We start from the raw sequence: 19,617 nt of genomic DNA, 5'->3' as shown, positions 1-19,617 counted from the left end.
CTTCAAGAGTTTCTTCAGTGAACTCTCAGGCACATCATCTGTTGTCAGCGGCTTTGTCTCCACCACATGACAATATATATATATACATATATATATATATATATATATATATATATATATATATATATATAGATTTATATATCTATGTATATACATATATACAGGTCAATAGACGTACTTGGTTGGTGGAGGTTATACACAAGTCAGCAATTGTCTACTTAGGACATGTAGTAACCGCAGATCCGAACCATAAAGAGGAAATAACAAGAAGAATAAGATTGGGATGTAGCGCATTTGGCAAGCACTCGCAGATTATGACTAGCAGCTTACCGGTATCGCTGAAGAGGAAAGTATACAACACTTGCATCTTACCTGTACTCACCTACGGGGCCGAAACGTGGAGGCTAACCAAGAGAGTTCTACTTAAATTGAGGACAACGCAGAGGGCTATGGAGCGAAAAATGGTAGAGGTAACATTAAAAGATAGGAAGCGTGCAGTGTGGGTTAGAGAAATAACTCAAGTTACTGACATTCTAGCGGAAATTAAGAAGAAATGGACATGGGCAGGACATGTAGTGCGAAGAGAGGATAACCGATGGTCGCTTAGGGTAACAAACTGGATTCCAAGGGGAGGAAAGCGTAGCAGGGGGTGGCAGAAAGTTAGGTGGGCGGATGAGATTAAGAAGTTCGCAGGGGTTAAGTGGATGCAGCTAGCACAAAACTGGGTTAATTGGAGAAATATGGGAGAGGCTTTCGCCCTGCAGTGGGCTGGTGATGATGATGATACACAAGTGAAAAAAAGCTTCATACTGAGTCCAGTTTTATTTGGAGTTGACGTTTCGGCAGGAGCTCTGCTTTTCTCAACACTGAGGGTACGTGGTTCTTGCTTGTTTTCTTGTAGTGTTGGCAACGCAACAGGTGATACAAGCGCGGACGACAGAATATGGGCACATTCAGTCTAACCATCTGTGGACGCACGATACACACACACACACACACACACACACACACACACACACACACACACACACACACACACACACACACACACACACACACACACACACACACACACACACACACACACACACACACACACACACACACACACACACACACACACACACACACACACACACACACACACACACACACACACACACACACACACACACACACACACACACACACACACACACACACACACACACACACACACACACACACACACACACACACACACACACACACACACACACACACACACACACACACACACACACACACACACACACACACACACACACACACACACACACACACACACACACACACACACACACACACACACACACACACACACACACACACACACACACACACACACACACACACACACACACACACACACACACACACACACACACACACACACACACACACACACACACACACACACACACACACACACACACACACACACACACACACACACACACACACACACACACACACACACACACACACACACACACACACACACACACACACACACACACACACACACACACACACACACACACACACACACACACACACACACACACACACACACACACACACACACACACACACACACACACACACACACACACACACACACACACACACACACACACACACACACACACACACACACACACACACACACACACACACACACACACACACACACACACACACACACACACACACACACACACACACACACACACACACACACACACACACACACACACACACACACACACACACACACACACACACACACACACACACACACACACACACACACACACACACACACACACACACACACACACACACACACACACACACACACACACACACACACACACACACACACACACACACACACACACACACACACACACACACACACACACACACACACACACACACACACACACACACACACACACACACACACACACACACACACACACACACACACACACACACACACACACACACACACACACACACACACACACACACACACACACACACACACACACACACACACACACACACACACACACACACACACACACACACACACACACACACACACACACACACACACACACACACACACACACACACACACACACGCACACACACACACACACACACACACACACGGAGAGCAGGGTCACAAAGGTTCAAGCCGTCTACTTAACGCGGCGGCCGGGAGTCAGCTATATACAATACAGGCAGCGGCGGAACAACCTCGGAGGAAAAAAAACCAAGAAAAGTGTGGGGCGGTGTTCCCTGCAGAATGGTGAAATAATTTGCGGTTCTCCCTAAAAGATGTGAGCACCAAGCCTGAAGGAGGTTTTTGCGAGAAGTGGCCGACTCTTATTTGTGAGCGCGCTCGCTTGGAGATATTTTTCGCTGTATCTGTTGCCTTCCACTCCTTTGCCCGGGCCCGGTGGCCCAACAGCGAGAAGAAAAAAAAGAGGGGGAGGGGAATGTCCCCTCTCCCCTTTATTTTTTTTTCTGTAACAAGCAATGAGCTTGTTACAAGTACAATAAAAAGATAACATCCACACAAAATAAGCAATTTTGTACTGCTGGCTACGCAGTGTTGTGAATTTAGTCGTGTTCTGGTAGGAGGCTCTGCCAGTATGCACGTGTGCCTTCCGGCTGTTGACAACACAGACGATGGTGCCATCGAGTAGAGGCACACCTGCTGAATGTGCCGACACTGCGACGACACCAGGGGTCATTTCTCCTATGTTGCGCAGAAAGGCGCGTCATCCAGCGGCCTCGACTGGGTGTGCGTAACAGCTAAACACTCGTGAACGCTGCAGCGATAACGCAATAAGGATCTCTCCTCTCTCTATATGAGAAGGGACGGACCGGCCAGCCGCCACGGCGGGTGGGCACAGATGCGGGCCAAAGCTTCCCTATTCTCTGAAATGAATGATGACAGCAGCGACCCCTGCCTCCGCTCACGAATCGCGCTGGTCAAGTTGGTCTTCTTGGAAGTGGTATTGCTGAACAACCTCGACCGAATCGTTACCGCGTTCGCTTTCCGTCGATCAACGTAGACCTCGGACAAAGGGCGACTCGACAAGTGATTACATGTGTCCACTGATTGGACTGTTGCAATGTAACTGTATTTCCCTCGCTAACTGTCTCGGGATTCCGAAACGTATTTAGACACCCTCACGGCTTGATTGCAGCTATTTATCTGATATTTGCGTTCTTCTCACGCAACCTGAATAGCCTTGTAAACATTTGGAATAAAATCTAACTTGCCTACTCCTCCCTTCCAAGCCCTATCCAAATATGGGCCTCTTTACGGGAGGTTGTGACCAAGTACTACACCAAGGTGGCCAGATCATGCTCTGGTTAGGAAGGGCGTTCTCGATTCTTACCGTCGACATCATGCCGGCCTCTAATCCAAGTTATATAATTCCACCAGAACGAAAATATTTTCTCCAGTAGGATGTACCCTTATAAGCAAGAAATACAGCCTTTACGAGTAGAACGAAAGGAAGAAGATGGTTTGCACGGTATGAGGAAGAACTGAACAAGGGTAAATATAGTACGTCTGAGTTCGCAAATGAGCCAACGTTTCGACAAGTGGACTTGTCTTCGTCTGGGCATAGCGATCCTCACTGGCACGGGGTTTAAATACGCTTTTGCTTCCGAAGAAGAAAAGCTGGGGAGGGGAAAGTGGTTGCAAAGAAAGTAGTTGTGAAGGAGTGGGGAGGAGAGGATGTGTGAGAAGAAAGTGGGTCATGAAGTGCAAGAAGAAAAAAAAACTGCTCAGTATGTATTTATCAGCCTGGAATCAGAGATTCTGTGGCCTGCAAAAGAAGTAAAAGCGGCGGTACCAGGAAAAACTACAACTACAATACTACGTAATATGGAAAGACTGTTGCAAGACGGTAAGCTGGGTTATGAAGCCTTTTACACATGATGTATAATGGACATAGAGCCACGGCAGATGGCTTTAATGTATGTGTAAGATCCTCTATTACTTGCTTATAAACTGGACAATTTCCAGACTGGGTAATACTATGTGCAGGGGAAGGAGACGCTTTCAGCCTCCCTTTCAGCACAGTTTAGTCAGTTTTATTTGTTACTGTTCAATTCTGCTGATGAGGCACAGTACACATACAAGGTGAAGAGATGCTCAGGCTGACAGAATACAAGTCTTTAGAAATAAGTAAATGAACGCGTTTTGCAGAAAACAGCGAAAATTCGGCTCGGGGCAGACTGCCAAGCGCTGCCACGATAATGAAGCTTGAAGTATTTTGAGGTCCAAAGAGGAACTTAGAACGGAAGAAAGAAGGTAGGGCCCAGAATTGGGGGATTTAACTACGGCAAAGAGCTACGCGCTGTAGGCGACCCCTGCTAGTGGTTTTTGTAAGTGCCATAATTACCACATCAGGCTTTTAGGTGAGTTCCGGGGGACCTTGGCATTTCGGAAACATTGAGACTAGCGCTATAAGGATAGTGCCTACAAGCGCTGTACCGATGTGGAGCATCGTTGTCGAAACGTGGCGCATATTTGAGAAGCCGGGTCCCAGACGCGCAGTGAAACAATCACACCAAGAACGAATAATCGCGTTCACGACTCACAGAACAGATGGTGACTTTACGAAAATGCGTATATTGCTGTATGAAATAGTTCAGACCTCTTTTCATCGATGATTTCCCCTAAAATTTGTAATCAAGCGCGTTATAATTAGAAATACCTTCAAGTCATAGTCTCGTTTATGCCACGTAGAACGGCTACATTTGCAGAATGCGAAGCTAAGGGAATCGAATCTGAACACATTACACAAAGGCAGAACCTTCCTTCTGTGTTCAAGATGTGCGAGGCGAGCACGAGAAAAAGTTCAGGTGATGAACCTGTTCGCCTGTACGTGTTGTAGACCCCGTTTATAGCTTTTCTTTCCAGCCTCTCAAACGCGAGTATGGCCATATTATGATAGAAAAAGAAGCTATTCACTTGCATAACGGCCTGTCTCATGAGGCTTATGTAAGCTTATAAATTGACTATATAATGAGATGACGTTCGTTTGAGGATAAAGAGCTTATTTGAAAGCTTTGTTGGTCTAAGGTGAAGATTATTTACTTCGCCTAATATATATACTTTAGAGGGGTCATACCTTTGAAGGACGATACCTTCGTAACCACGCGCAAAATTAAAACAATACTTGTTTTTAACAGTGAACATGTATACTGTGTGTTCAAGGTTTGTTGCTATCTGCCAGTCTGCGCACCACTACACGACCTCATTAGAGATTTGTTAGATGTAATATCATTACGGTGGCATCTTATGCTATGACTAAATAGACAGCCATAATTAAGGATAAGAAATGCGAACGGTCGCATTTTAAAAATGTGTGATGCATCCAAGCCAACTAAAAGATGTTTTAAATGCGCCTTTTTGACGGGACAATATTTTTTGGCTATAAGTTAGCGATCATAAAATTTTAAGTGAGAACTCACCTTCCATATTGATAGGCTAAACTTTGCTATATAATACGGTCCTCAATATGAGAAATAAAAGTTGTTCACTTAATTTTGATTGCATTATCGTCTATTCATTAAGCCATAATGTACATATGTCCATCTCACTCTGAAAGACACCTATATGGAGAGCACGGACCTATCTTACATGGTTTCGAAAATACAAATCTCTATCGAATATTTTACAACCACCGTCATAACACAAACAGCGGCGCAACCACATAAGAGCGATGGGGAATATACAACAGAAAAACAAGTTTCAGAAATGAGACCTTTTTACTCAGTGTACATAAATGAATGAATGTAAAGACTTGACAAGACGTTTGGCAATGCAACAATAAAAAGAACCGTCGCCATGCAAGAACACAAGCATGAAAATCCACATAACTTGAGACATAAAATGAAACGGTTCCTAGAAATGCAGAATTATTAAACTGATCACGAACAGGTAATTCGTGCTTTACGTTAGCTCACGAACAGCTTTTAAAAGCTTTATAAAGGCAGAGAGGCCATTTCTGTAGCAGTAGGGTCGGTTGGTGTAGAGTTCGTGGTTCGTTTCAAAGAATTCGAATGGTTTATCTAGGGACATTGTGTTCAATTACCTTGCTGTACATGCATGTTCAAGATATTGGGCGGCAGCTTGAAGATAAAGCTTAATTATCTAACCCCTGTATCGAAATAGTTTTCCCGATACTCCAGTCAGGCGGAAAGCGGTCATCATACAGGTATTTTAAAAAGAGTATAAAAAGGACTTGCCCACTGGTTCTGCGAAGTAGCTAAAAAATGTGTTCGAGGTTTCATCTGATCCAACACTTTTCTCGTGAAAATTAAAAAAAGGCATACTTGGCCAGGCTATGATAAAGAAGAAAAAAGCACACTATTTTTCTATAATGCAACTAACTCGGCAGGATGTAAACAAACTGTTATCAGAGGTGAAAACGCATACGCACATAAATGCAAAGTTACTACGTATACATACTTACTTACATACATGCTGGCGTAATGTGGTCCGATGGGCGTTGCGCGGGAGGAAGGGGGGTGGGAAAGAGTTTGTGACCTCGCAGACTGCGTACTGCATTTGAACAACACGGGGAAGTCCGAAGGACTAGTTGCGATGCTGCAACGCTTTCTAAAGTTTCAATGCCATCGGACGCACTGTTTAAGCGCAGAGTACTTATTTACCATCTAGAATATATGACAAACAAGCAAGATATTGAAACTTGAAAGCAAACTCAGAAGATACTACGTGAACAATAACACAAACACCGTCAACCGTTGCAGGTTTGACTCAGGGGTCTTACCCCTGCAAGAAAATGCGAAGAGTCAATGCTCACATAGGTTACGTTCAATTAGAAGGCGCAAAATTGGTCTTTCTGAAAATTTTCCGAACGTTGCTTTCATTTTCTATCCAGGAGAAAAATTGTTTAAGTGTTTGTGCAGGCATTTCAGTTCTCTTGTTTGGTATTCATTTAGTATTGGCGGAAAAGTATCTGCGTAGCGGTAAGGCTGAGGATAGGTGGATGTCTCTCTTTATTTCAAATCTACTCCAATTTGGGGATTTTTCCCAAACTTCGGACTTACAAGATGTTACCTCGGAACGCCAGATTGTTGTGCTTGGCATCTGGTTGAAAAAGACGGTGTAAGGCCTGACCCGCAGAAGATTGAAGATATCAGCTGCGTCAATGAGCCCAAGTCTGTGAAGGAACTCAGGAGCTTCATGGACTGATGTCTCTCTCTTTCTTCTTCACGCTGTCATCCTCCGTCATGGGCCTCCTCATGTCATTATTGGTGACTGACCGTGGCCGCCAGTTTACGGCAGATGTTGTGGAACAGCTTCTGCGCTTTTGTACTGGCCAATTGCGTGACTTTACACCTTACCACCACCAGACAAATGGCCTCGTTGATCGTACAAACCGGACACTGACGAACATGCTTGCGGTGTATGTCACCTCTTAGCACAAGAACTGGGATGACGGGCTTCCCTTCATTAGATAGGCTTATAACACCTCGAAGCATGAAACAAGTGCTTAAATACCATTTTTCTTTCTGTGTGCCCGTCCGCCTCGACGTTCTTTTGACACCATTTTTCTGTTCTCTCTCGACACTAAGCCTTCTGTTTCGAGCACCCTTTGCAGCGCTCAGGAGGCTCGTCGGCTGGCCCGGTTACGCACTCTGGTCTCGCAGGATCGCTTTAAGCAGCGCTATGATCGTCGGCATCAGGATGTTTGCTACCTTTCTGGCGCCTTAGTATGGCTCTGGACGCCTCTTCGTAAGCGTGGTTTGTCCCAAAAGCTGTTGCCGCACTACACGGGCCCATTTATTGTACTTACGCGCTTCAATGATTTGAATTGCGTGGTGTCTTTTCAATGCTCCTAAGCTCGCCCCTCTCGAAAACCACAAGTTGTCCATGTTGCGACAATGAAGCGCTGCCACTCTCGTTACTCTGACTGACAGCCCCGGGGGCTTCGTCATTGAAGGGGGAAATGTCAGGCAGCGCTGAGGAGAGAGAATTGAAGTGTTGAAGACAAGCTCGCCAGAAGAAAGAGTGAGGAAGAGGAAGTTCGCCAACTTTCAGTGAACGCACGTGGCTAAGGTAGAGACATCTCTAAATAAACTTAAGAATAATGTCGCTTTAGTTGTATCTGTGGTATACGAGTGCCGGTCGCTTTTTTAATGGTCTAGATAAAATTACCATAATTTTGGCGCCACCAACAGATGCAGTGGCACATTTTCTAAACTTTGGGACGCAAGCTGGTGTCCATTGTGCCGACCAGTGCCGAGCGCCGACACCTTTCCATGGGAAGGGTGTGGAGCCATTCCAGAACCTGCCAGTAGATGCCAAATGAAACTCTGCTCCCAGGAAGTCCGCTCCCCCAGCAGACAACCTCGGTTATTGTAGCGGTTTTTATCGTGTGCCCGGTAATATGTCTGTGCATTCATATAAGGACAATAATCCCCAACCAGAATTTTAGACAACAGTCAAAGTTAAAGCCTCGTTTTGTGAATAGACACGCTTTCATTGTAGCGTCGGATTTGATATCACTCAAGCATCAATAACATGTCTTGGTTGGCGGCCCCCGCGGATATTTTGTGACTTGAAAAGTGGGAAAACAACACCACAACGGCAGAGAAAAACTGTTATCAAAGATGGTGCTATGTTCGCACGATCTGTTCTAAACGCTCCGTTCAGCTGCACTAAATGCACATCAAAGATCATCATGAGTGGCGTCGTAAATGAGATTGTCTGTTAAAAAAGTCAATCCTGTTACGTTGTTACATGGGTAACTCGTGCAAAAGGACACCCCAATCTGTGAATTTGTTGGCCTATTTCCTGGTGACCAAGGCAAAATGTTTTGGATTGACCAGGCGACATTTGTGTGCTACCATCTAACTGTGCGTGGTCACAATTTTGTATACAAATTTTGGCCCATTTCGTCCGAAGTGAATTTTCGTGTGACCTACGCCAAATTTCGGTCTGACCATCATAGTGTGCGCACTGCATTATAGCTGGTACATCAATTTTGGTACAATTTGGCCAATGTCAGTTTTCTTGTGTTGACGTCGCATAACCAAAGTTTAAACGTTAAACCCCCGAAACTAACTATTTTTCGTGTGACCCACGCTAAATTTTATTGATGGCTGTGGCCACCTATGGTGTTGACCATAGAAATTTGCGTAGTCTATTATGCAGGTTTGTCAGTTTCAGTGCTATTCGACCGAAGTCAATGTTGGGGGACCTGGCTAGAATTTTGAAAATTTTCGGCTCACTTAGGCCCTGGCAACTGTCAAATATTGTGCCCACTATGGTGGATAGTGAGCACTTTATTGACTGATTGGCGGACACGGTAAAGCGCACTTCAGTGTCGTTTGCATCTACACACGGTGTTGCTATGCTAGGTTCAGTATGCAAAATCAGCATTGCGCCTTAGAAATGGCTCTGCTTCTGAATCTTTATTCTCGGAAAGTAGTGGTTTGGTTTGGTTTGGCTGTGAATTTTAGCGTCCCAAACCACTCAGGCTTTGAGAGACGCGATAGTGGAGGACTCCGGAAATTTCAACCACCTGGGGTACTTTAGCGTGCACTGACATCGCCGACCACACGGGCGCCTTGTCTTTCGCCTACATCAAAAAGCGGCCGCTGAGGCCCTGACTCAGCATAAAACTTTGGCTAAACACTACCGCGTTACCCGCCATATTCGACGGCTATCTGAAATACCACGCGCTTCTGAGAGTAATGAAAAAGGCAAAAAAAAAAATGAGCGAGCAAATTGTGCCGTGAAAATACGCAAGGAAGAGGCCGAAAGAATGCATTGCGATTCGATTTTGAGCGGAGCTGACGGAGGCATGTCGTTAAGCCGAGTGTACACCATGTTCTTTGCTCAATATAACAAGACACGCGCTCTGGCCCACAGAAGTACCCCCAGTTCCACGCAGAGCTCTTTATTTTTACCAGTTGCGAAACTTCCTATTGGCCCATGTCGCAAAAACAGCATTTTGATTGGTCAAAATTCGGCTGTTTCAGAAAAGTGCCGGCGCCCGCGGCTATTAGAGAGACTAAGTCTAATTTGAAACTTTCAGATTGTTCATAAACGCACAAACAGTGGGGAAATCGAATAAGTGGAAAAGTTGCTGTATCAAAAGTATTTCACCATAACAGCCGTAGAGGTAATTAAGTCGGAAAAGAAGAAAGAAAAAAAGCAATTTTCAGGAAGCAATGACGGCAATATTAGAACGCTTCTATTGACCGATCCTAGATGGCTCAACAAATAATAGACACCCGAAAAGTGCGTATTGAAACCAGTCACTATTTGAAGCGGAGGTTCCCAACTAGTACGTAACATGATAGAGTGTCAAAAAACACAGGTAGCGCCAATAAACACCACACCACACCAACACCGGGGCAGTGGGAGGCTGCAGTGTCCTTCTCGACGCCTGATGACCAGCTCAAACTGATGGAAAGAGCGCGCAAGGCGGCAAAAGCCACTGGGGCCCTGGACTGAGGGCCCCATTCACGCTAGAAGAATTCCCTTTGGATAAATGAAGCTTTTTCACTCATTCATTCCAACTAGTATGATCCAAAAGCTCTACACAGCCTTCAAGTGTCAGCGGTGCTACCTCTGCTGCTTTTTTCAGATATCGAGGGACAGTGAGGATTGTCACAGACTGAATGGGACCTTCATAGCGGCCAGGTGGAGGAAAGCGCCCCGCTCTCAGTTTAAATTTTGCCTTTCCCTGCTCTGAAGTGAAAAACGAAAACAAAACTTTGCATACATCGCCTTCTTTTGAACACGAATAAAAATAATATGCAAGCAAGTACAGAAAATTAAAAATGAGGTAGATTTGTTAATTATGTTAAATAGTGAAAATGAAAAGACAGCCCTTTGCATTGGTAAATGCATGAAACTCGTTTCGTGAAAGTACGTGTAATACAGAGGTGTGTTTCTCGCATGACATCGCACAATTTCCTGGAGATAATGCTACTGCTTTCCGCGACCAAACTAGCTACGTGAGGAAAGCTTGCTCAAATTTTAACCGCTCTGTCAGCTGTAACGCTGCCGCCAATAAGCTGTTCTGAACACGAGATAAAAAAAAATTGAAGATATAAAATTTGATGTCCGTCTTAGATTCAGGCTTTTGGCAAGGGCTTTACAAGTACTGTGAAGCGCAGAGGCAGCATTTGCAGCTCTTAAGTGAAGCTAGTGACAGCTTGAATACCGATTGTGGTATGTCTCACGTCGCCACCTTTGAGCATTTATTTTATCCTTTTTACAGTTTGTTTACTGTGCTGCATACATCGTGCGTTGGCATGTAACTTGATCAACTAGATAAGTTTGATGAATGTATATTTTTTCACGTTAAAGTACATTTACGGTTCCTAGCGCTTTAGTTTCTTGCTTCTTTAAGGGGAATACAGATGCTGAAGTCAGTAGCTTCAATGAAACTACCAAGGAGAAAAGAAGTGAAGGTTTAGTGACATTGTATCACAGAAAAATAAAATCTTGTAGCTTTCGCTAGGTGGGCCTGTCAGGAAAATTAGTGCCTGCTTAACGTAACCAATCAGTAAACTGCCAGTACTCGTTTAGCAGTACTAGGCATGTTAGATAAGAGAACAATAATATGTGCCCCGTTAAAAAAACATTGGTTGCAACAAACCCAGGACCACGTATGTTACGAGCAAGGCCCAGCACGCTGTGCTGAAGCTGTGTCAGAAGCTGAGACTAATAAAATCGCTGGAATGAGAAAAGCACCGTGTGTGCATGCGCGGCTTAGACGAAAAGCACCCTGTTCATTTCTTCTAAACCACCGCATCCGCATACGTGCGTGCCCCGCGATTCGTTCTGTGCGGTCAAGTGGTAATTTCCAGCGAAAGATTGCCCGCATCGCTTCTTTCTCATGGCCGCTGGCATACACATCCAGCGCAGCCTTGCGTCCAGATTGCTTCTCTCTCCTCGAAAGACAAAAAAAGACGCACAGTATTTACGGCGGCGTTTTGCCGCGTGTACTTTACCTTCATACATAAGTAAACCGAAATATGTCTGGGTGCTGCGCTTTTAGGTGGTGGAGGTGCAGCGACTGGCGTGAAGCGGGCGAGACGCTCCTTGACATTCCCAGCAGGAGACGCCAAGGGGCTCTATGACTGCAGAACATCGGGAGGGATAAATCTGTTGTGACGAACGATACCCACCTCTATTAGCCAAGCGCTTGCCTGAAGACTCGTAAATAGTATTTTTGCTATTATGTGCTATCCAGATAGCAACGAAGAGCGTTTTGCATGATTGTGCAAGGTAATATGCAAGAGCAGGAATAGTGCCGGGCAGCTGTTATTGTGTTTCTCCTGAAATTGATACTTTTTGATGGATCCGAAAAAGAAACAGGGCCCCATACACATTGTGTGTGCTTCACTTTCCCTTCTCCTTGTTTTTTTTTGGGGTACATGGTCTTGTTGCTGTCGTTCATACTTTGGAACGTCACATGCGCCGAATGGTTTGTGAGTGTTCGGTGCGCATATTTTTTTTCTATCTCAAGGTAAACGCTGCAGACCTATTGTTAAGTCTCTTCATGGCTACTTTTGTTTTTATGGCTTCAAGGACACGAATAGAACTTCTGATGGTTCATAGTCTCGGCTTTAGTTTATAATCTTGACAAAAATGCATGCAGGAATCTTCGCTCAGTCATACTGTAATCTCATCGCGTTATCTTAAAGTGCGTTGAAAAATGGAGTATTATTAATGACTGCAATTACTTATTTCCTTGATGAATATTCTAATATCTAATTGTTTTGTGTTGAAAGCACATTTTAATTATTATGCTAACGTTATAATAAAGTATTCAAACTATTGTTTTTCTGTTGGTCAATCTTTTATTTTGTTGCTGTTTAAGCATCCCTCCGAGCACTTTCACTTCATTGATCCTTGGCTATTTGTGGTCTTTCTTCGGCATTTATTCTTCCCTTTAACAAATCTTGGTTCTTGAAGGACTTCGAAGCCGATGTATTATATTAAACGCTAAACATATGAATGTCATGTTTTCTTAAGCTAACTTTTCTCCTACCTAATAAAAAGTATATTTACTACCAGCAACCTTTTGCGTCTTGACATATCACTGCCACGTCTTTGTTAAATGCGGCTAACTTTTCTTTCAGTTAGTAGAGATAAGCAGGATATGTCCTATATAAATAAAGTCACAGCTGTTAAGGAAATAGTGTTCGCAGAAGTTTAACTCTCTTAGACCTAATGAAACGAGTGGAAGGTAAAGTTAAGCAAGCGTATACATTCTTTTGCCTGCTTTCTGTGCCGAACCGTTCTCTTCCTGAGCCCGGCCTCCATGACTGCGGAGCGACTGCTGGATGTGAGCCTAGCTGCCACTATTATATGTCGGTACATTAACTTGTACGCATGATGATTTTCATGCAGGAGTGTATTTATCGGTTATATTTCCAGAGGTCTTTGTTCACACCTCTGTCTGTAACTCATTCGGTACAACCTACAAAGTGCACGAAGTACCGCCCTTTACAAGGTAACAATGCTCATTTCCAAGACTCACCCAAGATTTACCACTAACCCAATGCACACGGTACCGCCTAAACGACACCCAATTCCCATTTTCTATTTTGCGTTTTGCCCCGCCGGGGTGGTGCAGTGGTAAGACGCCCGACTACTGTGCCGGAGTTCCCGGGTTCGAACCCGACCGCGGCGGCTGCGTTTCGATGGAGGCGAAACGAAGTGGCGTCCGTGTGCTGTGCGATATCAGCGCACGTAAAAGATCCCCAGGTGGTCGAAATTACTCCGTAGCCCTCCACTGCGGCTCCTCTTTCTCTCTTTCCACTTTCACTCCCACCTTCCTCCCTTCCCTTACGGCGCGGCTCGGGTGTCCACAGAGCAAGTGTGACAGTTACTGCGCCTTTCCCTTCCTGTGAACCAATTATTTATTTATTTTATTTTGTGTTCTATTTATACATGCATTGTCAATTAGAGCAGTGCAATTATGAAATATTTTTTATTGTATCTGCAGTAACAAAGCTGCGAACGCCGCTAAAGCGTAACAATTGGAATTGCGTACAGGACATCTGACAAGGAACGTGTCCCGACTGGCGGCTCACCGTACGCGGCTCTCCTGGTTACGCAAGAACATCTGTGCGGCCTCAAAATGGCGCCAGATGTTGATGACCTGATCGCACGCCTGCAACGCGAGGATCGATCCCCGGGTGCGCCTTTTGAAATTTCGCTTCTTGCCTGGCCTGCTGGGAACTAGGGCGTCGGCATCAGCATAAACGAAACCTTCTTTGCGAACTACGCGAATGTCACCACGTGCATTGCGGTTAAGTGAACGTTTCACTCCTCATTTGCGGGGACTGACGTCAACGCTAAGGAATAGCTTTGATAGCCGATGCTTCAGAGCATTATGCCACCGTTTATGTACGGACATTTTGTCGCCAGTGTTGTAAATCTTGTTAGAGCGACTGCCAGAACTGCTTCTCCCGGAGTGAATGTGAGCAGAGTGAATTATTAAGCATACTGTAGTTATGACATCTGGCTAGTTACCCTCTCGGGACAAAGCAGAAAACACACGCATGAATATAGCCAAATTTCTTCAAAACCCGCAGTTCTTTTTTGTCTACAAGAAAGGCACGGGTCATCACAGAAGCAGTCGTGCAGTTGGGTAATCCACGCATAACCTGAATTATGCTGCTATAATCGCTGCATTACCAGTAATACGAAGCATACATAAAGCCGTCTAGTGGATGAAGTCTCAGAAAGGTGACCCACAGAAGCAGCTAGGAAAGTTACACTAATAGAGATAGGCGACCATAAAAGAAAGAAGTGACCAATTATTTGGAGAAAATAGAGGGACGCTGCCCCCGGAAGTGTGACAGGGAGAAAAAGCAGAAAATTCAACGTATGGACTTTGGACTGCCTACGTGTGTTGAGGCTAAAGCTCGATTCTGCGTTGAATTGCTGCGAATTCAGCTTGCCACGATTCTTCCTGTGGCACGCGCCACCCCGTAACCATGACAGGGTGTCTAACGTCGGGATAATATTCCCGCGCTCCTGTCGGAAAAGAAACCGGCGGAGGTGTCACTGAAGCAAGTTTCGAGCTCAAATGAACCTTCTTGTGTTCAACCTCATCTTTTTTAGAATAAAGGCTGATTCAGAATCATCTTTTCAATCATTTTGTGCCCCGTTAGACTAAGGCTGTCCGATGCACTTTCTTTTAATGCACGTGATTCTAATCAACAGATATATTTCCGCGGTGACATGTACAGATACCAAAATTTGGTAGAGACATTTAGGACGGCTTAGGTATGATAATAGAAAACAGTTGTTGCTCCGCAGCCAAGTTTTGCCTCACCTAATATGCCTTACTCAAGTGATTGGCGAAAAATAATCGATCGCACACACGGAATTTAACTGAATGTCTATTTAAAGCAGTTTGTGGCTCCCTTAGCTCGCTGTTTCTGAAGTGGCGCCTCTCCTATTTGTCGCAGTTTTTTGTCCTCCTTGCGTTTTCGGTGCTTCGCCTAGGCCACTCATTGCCGCCTGGCTGTGCCTTGCTGGAGCTTTCTTGGAATCGACTCGGCCGTTCGTAGTCCAAGTCCTACGTCGGTATCCGTCGAGCACATTCAAACCTCGTTCAACGGTAACAGCACTTAGACGGCGAATCTCAGATGTCTATATCCACACATCCAGAGAAGCTCTTTTCACACTGTACGCCTAATGTTTCCATCGGCGCGTCTCGTCGCTTTCTGCGTATACTTGCGGGAACGGCCGAACGTATACGTAGACAGCTTCGATCACTCCCCTTTGACATTCACCCACAGATTTTTATTCCTAGTGGCAACATGGTGCTCGAAAAGATTGTCGTAAATCTATTCGCTGTAATTACACACACACACACACACACACACACACACACACACACACACACACACACACACACACACACACACACACACACACACACACACACACACACACACACACACACACACACACACACACACGCACACACACACGCACACACACACACACACACACACACACACACACACACACACACACACACACACACACACACACACACACACACACACACACACACACACACACACACACAATATATATATATATATATATATATATATATATATATATATATATATATATTGCGAGCACTATGAATGAATGTCATCTTCGTCTGTACATATCTATCATCATCGGTTAGCTCGTTTGAAGAAGACGAAGTGTGAACGAACTGCTTCTGGTTGTTAGCTCTGCATCTGCTGGCCTGACTATAGCGAAGTGAACCTGCCGGTGCTTCCTCCCGTGTCACAAGTGGTGGAGGTGGCATGATCTAACGTCCTCTCCACGGCACTCATTCGAGCTCCGTTGCGGTCGTATTGTTGCCGGCACATCAACCGTCATGTCGCATGCCGATTCGCCTCAACCTGCTGTAACTACCGTCACAACGCCTGCCGCTACCGACGTCTATTCTCCGGGTGCCCCTGCGATCTCTGTGAACCTGACGTCCCATGTCACCCTTGTTTCGCAGCTTTTGGGCCACCCTACTGGGTCAGTAAGCTCCTGTCAGCGCCACCCTCCTGTTTTCGCCATTCTCTGAGGTTATGACGTGGACGACTGGCTACAACAGTATGGTCGCGTGAGTAAATTTGATTGCTGGGATGCTTCTATGAAGCTTATCAACCTATTTAAGTGACGTGACAAAAACGTGGCTCCTCAACTATGAGGACGCCATTCCTGACGGGACCCACTTCACTTCCCAGACCCGACAAATCTTTGGCAGTGTTGTTACTGGTCCAACAGCTTCCCAAAAGGAAATAGACACCCGCGTTCAGCTTCCAGGCGAGACCTACACATATTACATCGAGGACGTGCTCGCCCTTTGTCGGTGCGTCAAGTTTTGACAGTCCTTTCCAACGCTGGTCTTCCTCTAAACACCAAGAAATGCTGCTTTGCGTCATAATATATTAAAGTTGTTGGCCACCTCTTAAGCAGCGAGGGAATTAAGCCTAGCCCCGATAAAAGGGCGGAGGCGCTGCACTTTCCGCGTCCGACTCAGGTCAAAGATCTCCGCAGTTTCTTGGGACTGGCATCATACCTCCGCCGCTGCATCCGCACTTTCGCCTCTATTTGTTCAACTTTACATGTGCTTCTCCACACCCGCACGCCCTTCGGCAGGTCTCCTGTTTGTGCGATAGCATTTGAAACTCAAGAGCGTGTTTTGACTTCAGGTCCCATCCTCTGCCACTTTGATGATAAAGCTTCCACTATTTCGCACACCGACGCCAGGGGGCATGGCATTGGTGCTATTATCCGTTAACGCCAAGACTGCATTGCCGAAAACGTTATTGCCTACGCAACCGTAGGCTGAGTACAGGGGAACAAAACTCCGCTATTACTGGGAAGGAATGCCTCGCCGCCGTATGGGCTGATCAAAAATTTCGTGCCTACCTGCAGGGCCGTCACTTCAAGGTCGTCAGTGACCACCATGCCTTATGCTGGTTATCATCTATGAAGAACTTGTCTTGTCGTCTCGGGCGCTGAATTCACCGCCTTCAAAAGTACGACTTCACAATAACTTACAAATCAGGCCAGCAGCACAAGGATGCCGACGCTCTGTAGCGCTGTCCTATTGCTTCGCCGTCGCAATACCACTCCTCTCCATCTTTGCCTGCGCCTTCGGAGCCAAACTGTTCAAAGCCTATACTGATGATCGCCGCCTCTATTGCTCCCGCGCCGGAAATAGTCTATGGCCTTGTTCACTACTAGCGTGTTGCCCATACGCTCTGCAGCTAATATATTGTGTTACTAGAACTCTAAATACCCGTCTCCGTCACCAGCTCAGCAATTTACAACTAAGAAATGGCACAGTATTTTGGCACAATTACAGCCCGCTGGGCCACGCCTGGGTTTCTGTAATTCCCCGTGCTTTGCGCGCTCAAATTTCGCACAGTTTTCACGACGATCGAACCGCTAGCCATCTTGGCTATCAAACACTACGACCGCGTCAAGAGTCGTTTCTACTGGCCTGGCCTCTCAACCTCTGTTCTCAAATGCGTCGCGTCTTGCATCCCTTGCCAACATCGCAAGCGGCCTATCTAACCTCCGGACGGTCTTCTGCCACCTCTGTCGTGTCCTTTAACCCTTTTCGATGACGTCGGCATCGACGTGTATTGACCCCTATCATTGACTCCGGCGGGCTACCACTGGGTCGTTACTGCAGTCGACCATCTCACCGAATATGCCGAGACCGCCGCTCTTCCTTCTGACTCCCCTTCTGAAGTCGCCAACCTTTCTCCACACCATACTTCTTCGCCACGGCGCACCTCGCGTCCTCCTCAGCGATCGTGGCAAATCGTTCCTCGCCTCCGTACTCGCAGAAGTACTTTACGCTTCGGTCACGGTGGACAAAACTACGTCCGCTTACCACCCTCAGACTGATGGCCTCACAGAACGTTTTCATCGCACCCTTTCTGACATGCTGTCCACCTACAACCACCCTCACCACAACAACTGGGACTCTTTAATCCTCTTTGACTCATTTGCCTACAACACTGCCGTTCAACGAACTACCATATACCATCCGTTTTTTCTTGTTTATGGCCGCCACCCTATCTTCTCGCTCGAAGAATTATTCTTCTCAGCTTCCCCACCTTCTGCTACACCTTCCCATGAACAATTCGTTTCCCGTATCGCGCATTGCCGTGAGCTTGCCCGCCTTCAAACTGAAGTCCCTCACGTTTCCAGAAAAACCAGCTATGATTCGACCCACCGCCCAGTGCCTTTCTGCCCTGGTGACGAAGTACTGCTCTGGACCCTCACTTGCATCCCCGGCTTGTGTGAAAAGTTTTTGAGCCGCTTTATTGGCCCGTACATGATCCTGGAACAAACATTCCCAGTGAACTATCGAATCGCCCCTGTATCGCGTGTTCGTGACCGTCGTTGTCGCGGCACCGAGGCAATGTACGTGTCGCGTTTGGAACCCTTTACCCGCAGACCTTGATCTAGAATCCACGACCAGGATGGTCGCTTCCGCTCGGGAGGGGCAAGGATCTGAGCACTGTAAATGAACGTCCTCTTCATCTGTACATATCCATCCTAATCGATCAGCTCGTCTTAATGAGAAGAAGTGTAAACGAGCTGCTGCATCTGCTGGTCTGTCAATAACAAAGTGAACGGTTGGTGTTTCATATATATATAGGGAGGAGGGAGTTTAAGCTCGAATGGCAATGGGTTCGGTAGGGCATAAACGTAAAGGAGATGACACAGGGTAGAAAAACAGTAAACTTTATTCCGACGTTTCGGCAGGAGTCCGGCCTTTGACAAGCATTGCAGAAAGAAGCAGTCGGTCCTCATTTCTTATATACATGCACAATCCAATAACACGTGACCAGCACCTATCAACTAATAAACATCAAAATATCAATACAAGATTGAAACAAGATTCCACACGCGTGATGCAAAGGTGGTGCAAGGTATATAGACAGAATGACACGTGTTGCACTTAGGTCATGCATCTTAAT

The sequence above is a fragment of the Amblyomma maculatum genome, unplaced genomic scaffold (genome assembly GCF_055883805.1).
Source record: "Amblyomma maculatum isolate TAMU_Amacu unplaced genomic scaffold, ASM5588380v1 scaffold_13, whole genome shotgun sequence".
In the NCBI taxonomy this organism is placed as follows: Eukaryota; Metazoa; Arthropoda; class Arachnida; order Ixodida; family Ixodidae; genus Amblyomma; species Amblyomma maculatum.
Note: the sequence above shows the minus strand (reverse complement) of the source record.